Source organism: Haliotis rufescens, unplaced genomic scaffold (assembly GCF_023055435.1).
Source record: "Haliotis rufescens isolate VD_foot unplaced genomic scaffold, xgHalRufe1.0.p SCAF_23, whole genome shotgun sequence".
Classification (NCBI taxonomy): domain Eukaryota; kingdom Metazoa; phylum Mollusca; class Gastropoda; order Lepetellida; family Haliotidae; genus Haliotis; species Haliotis rufescens.
The window spans coordinates 11,948,903-11,954,123 of NW_025963924.1; positions in this window are offsets into that span (position 1 = coordinate 11,948,903).

A 5,221-nucleotide genomic window follows, 5' to 3' on the forward strand; every position below is an offset into this window, starting at 1 on the left:
CTCAATTACCTCTGAATGTTATCCTGTTTCAAGTTGTACATTAAATCTGAGAAGACTGTGTGATTCATTTTAATAAACGCCACAAACACCTCGGCTTATACATGTAATTTGACAGATCGAAGGATGTGCCTGACATTGTGAAGGAGCTTTCGAGTTTTAACCTCGTTATCAGTGGGTGAAACATTGATGCAGGGATAGGTGATTGTGAGCGATCACTTGTAAGAGATGGGCGTTGAGCTGATCTGGTACATGTTTATATATCACTGATATGTAATCTTGCATATTTTAGCCACGGGTTCCCCAACACGTGTTTGAACAACAATTTAACGAAAGAATTTCTTCAAAAAAGAAATCCAAATCCCCTCATTTTCCAACTGCACGTCGCCAGTGACAAAACCGAGCTTCGTCACGTGACACATTTCAAACTCATGTTTCCAGAGCAACCGTTTCTTCAAATGTCCAAGCACATGCCTCCGGATAGTAGTGATAACATTAAAGACGTTAAAACATTAATACCTTCTGATTTCCCCAGTAAAACCAGTCATCATAATTCACAAATCTTTTACTACAGCTTCTTCAACAGCAAATCAACAGCAATCAAGCTCATGTTTTTCTGACAAAACGTGTGAAACCGTCCGACTAAGGTGATAAAGAACCTTAAATGAATTTTGTAAATGATTCTTTTTCCATTGCGTGCTTCACAAATGCTATGGCTTCAGTTCAGACTAAAATGAAGAAGGCTAACAGTTGACTGGACCAGAACATTAGGCATCTGGGAAATGACATTTCTTATAAATGTTAAAATCAATAAATTATCCTATTCATATGCATAAACAACCCGACCAGTAAGGAGGGGGCACTGCTTGTGTCCATGAGGATGCCCTGAATGTTTTATCCCCAAATTAACAGCTAGGAAGTCAAGCAATTCACATATTGTTTTGGCAGTAACCACCACATTAACCCATGGAGCCTATCACTGTCAACTTTTCTCCAACACCTTAACCCATGGCTACCATCACCATCACCCCTTCTCCAACACCATAACCTATGGCTACCTTCACCGTCACCTCTTCTCCACCACATTACCCATGGCTTCTTTGACCGTCAACCCTTCCCCACTGTCTTAACCCATGGCTCCTATCACAATTAACTCTTCACGGCTACCAAAACCCATGGCTCCTATCACCGTCAACCCTTCCCCACCACCAAAACCCATGGCTCCTATCACCGTTAATCTGTCTCCAACACCATAACTCATGGCCTCTATCACCATGAAGTCTTTCCCACCAGCTTAATCGAAGGCCTCCATCCGCAATGTTGGAGAACAGGGTAATTAGCAATGGGCCCTCGCCTATCAGATGAACCAGGTTCAGTGCAGGGAGGTCCCTTGCCAGAAGCACACAATGCAGTAATGCCAGACATGAGACGTGTATTAAAAAAGGTTAGTAAATGGAAGTTCACCTTTAAAACAGGAGCAAACCTTTTGAAAAGCGAGACAAATGAAGATTTTAACGTACTTAATTTTAAAAAAAGGTGTTGTGTTGTCGCAGCTGTCAACTCACTCAGACATATAACACTGAAAGTTATTTCAGCTTTAAACTTTTAAAATCTTATCTTTTGTGTGTAATCTCAAACTCATGAGACCAAATAATGGACGCACTTGACAGACAGTGATATATTTACTTGTTTTAAATTCCACAAAGTTGCATGTTATTTGCAAAAGTAAATTCAGTTTAAGACATTGAGATATCAATAATTTGATATACACTTGCACACACATAATAGAAAACATAAACTATACAGACGTATGTTTCTCCACGTTCCTGAATTTGCCAATGAAATGTGCCATTTACAATAGAATTAAGGAAGTACAGAATTGCCTGAACAACTGGTTTAAATTTCACTTTACGTTTACAGCGATGTAGGTACTATAGATATGGAGAAGTGCTCCCCACTCTTTGAAATGCTTACTTGTGCTTTTCAAAACTGTTAAAGTGGCAAGTACCAACTTCGAGATACAAGTACAACATTCCACAGTAAAGTCAACGATGAAATGGAGTCCAAGGTTCGAGATTTGCAAACTATAAAAATGGTTGCTACAATTTTGTGGTAACTTTAAAAAACACTGATGAGCAAAACGAAACTATGCCAAAATCAAATTGATCAGAATCTGGATTCCAACAAGAACAGGTGTTCATAAGTCATGTAAAACCAATCGTAGAAAAAACAACAGACAAGGGTGCTGCTGAAAATCATGCTTTAGTTCACTAAAATCAGGGACAATTACTTTAATAGCTGAAATTGGAAACGCACATGTGGCATGATCACAGACTACACATGTGTATAAAACAGCTCACAATGTTCGTCAATAATATCGGCAGAACAGACAAAGGGGCAATTGGTATGTTACAGTTGGGTGCCAGACTTGACACCGTCGCTTGACTCCTTGGTCAATGTATAAGGACTGAATCAACCACAAGATTGCTGTCACGATATCGTGAAACAGGGCACGCCCGGGGCAATGACACGACTCGCCACACCCAACGAAGAGCTTTATTTACGTCATCTTTGTTTTTGGAACCTCTTCTTGATTGTGACGCCATCAGCGCCAACATTTGAAATAACCTCATGTCATTGGGTTATCGTTGGGTTTAGTTTTCTTTTCTCGTCAGTATACTTTGATTATTACCCTGGCATTGACCAATCACTAGAACACCTCTTTACCCACTACTCTTGTACAACCCTACCGCGAAGACCTCTTTACCCAATACTCTTCTACAACCCCACCGAGAACACCTCTTTACCCACTATCAAATCTTGTGCAACCACCGATAAGACCTCTTTACCCACCACTCTTGTACAACCCCACCGAGAAAACCTCTTCACCCACGATCAAATCTCGTACAACCCCACCGAGAAGACCTCTTTACCCACCACTCTTGTACAACCCCAACGAGAACACCTCTTCACCCACGATCAAATCTCGTACAACCCCACCGAGAAGACCTCTTTACCCACCACTCTTGTACAACCCCACCGAGAACACCTCTTCACCCACGATCAAATCTCGTACAACCCCACCGAGAACACCTCTTCACCCACTATCAAATCTTGTACAACCCCACCGAGAATACCTCTTCACCCACCACTCTTGAACAACCCCACCGAGAACACCTCTTCACCCACGATCAAATCTTGTACAACCCCACCGAGAAGACATCTTCACCCACGATCAAATCTCGTACAACCCCACCGAGAAGACATCTTTACCCACTACTCTTGTACAACCCCACCGAGAACACCTCTTTAACCACTATCAAATCTTGTACAACCCCACCGAGAATACCTCTTCATCCACGATCAAATCTTGTACAACCACCGAGAACACCTCTTAATCCACTATCAAATCTTGTACAACCCCACCGAGAATACCTCTTCACCCACGATCAAATCTTGTACAACCACCGAGAAGACCTCTTTACCCACCACTCTTGTACAACCCCACCGAGAACACCTCTTAAACCACTATCAAATCTTGTTCAACCCCACCGAGAATACCTCTTCACCCACGATCAAATCTCGTACAACCCCACCGAGAAGACATCTTTACCCACTACTCTTGTACAACCCCACCGAGAACACCTCTTAAACCACTATCAAATCTTGTACAACCCCACCGAGAATACCACTTCATCCACGATCAAATCTTGTACAACCACCGAGAACACCTCTTTACCCACCACTCTTGTACAATCCCACCGAGAATACCTCTTAAACCACTATCAAATCTTGTACAACCCCACCGAGAATACCTCTTCACCCACGATCAAATCTTGTACAACCTTCGAGAAGACCTCTTTACCCACCACTCTTGTACAACCCCACCGAGAACACCTCTTAAACCACTATCAAATCTTGTACAACCCCACTGAGAATACCTCTTCACCCACGATCAAATCTTGTACAACCACCGAGAAGACATCTTTACCCACCACTCTTGTACAACCCCACCGAGAACACCTCTTAAACCACTATCAAATCTTGTACAACCCCACCGAGAATACCTCTTCACCCACCACTCTTGTACAACCCCGCCGAGAAGACCTCTTTACCCACCACTCTTGTACAACCCCACCGAGGAGACCTCTTTACCCACCAATCTTGTACAACCCCACCGAGGAGACCTCTTCATCCACCAATCTTGTACAACCCCACCCCAGAAGACCTTTTTACCCACCACTCTTGTAAAACGCCACCGAGAACACCTCTTTACCCACTATCAAATCTTGTACAATTCCACCGAGACCAGACCTCTTTTACCACTATCCACTTGTGTAAAACCTCTCTTACGAGATCAAGCAGCCTAAGTACAACATTATAAAAGCAATTGTCCTCATCCTTTTCGGACCTCTATCCCCACTTTCAAGCAAGCTCTGTCCATCCACTCAACATCCGTTTTCATCTCACTAAACTTCGCGATAGACAACCTCAAGCAAGCCAAGTCCACTCCCTCGCAATAGCCATGCAAAAAGGCCCCACGTCATTCCTCATTCCTCATTCCACATTCCTTTGCTTGCTCTCTTAACCATTACGAAAGAAAACATCAAACCACCCATGTCCACTCCCTGAAATTCCCACGGATAGGCCCAACCTCATTCCTCATTCCTTCGCTATTTCCCTGGCAAGACACACAAGCCTTGCACGTCGTGCCGCAGATAGCATCTGTTAGATACATTTACCTTGTTATAGAAATAAGCACGTTGTCATCACCTTGACTCTTTGCTCATTATATTGTCTCGTCTGTCACTGCCGCAGCCTGAGTTCGATCACAGCAACTCCAGCCACGTCGTGATTGAAAACTGGCTGTGCCAACCCAGAATCACGACAGTTATTTCCAACATACCGAATCGATCCTCCCTCATTAATGTAACACATTCTCATTGCTTACGATGCTGAGTGAGCTCGATCCCTTCCAATTACTGCTTGATATATTTCAACAACCGCAAATGATGCAAATATGTTCAAGAACGTATTACCTCAAGTTCCCGTGCTATGCAGTGTTACTATATTATATGTGGAGAACAGTGAATACTTTTTGAAAGAGCCCTTCATTCAGACGTTAAGAAAAATCACTTACAGGAAGTTTGTTTGAGCGATTTTTTGTACACATATTGAATGCACCTATTAACCGCCATGGCCTTTTCTGTTTGCCTGCAGAATC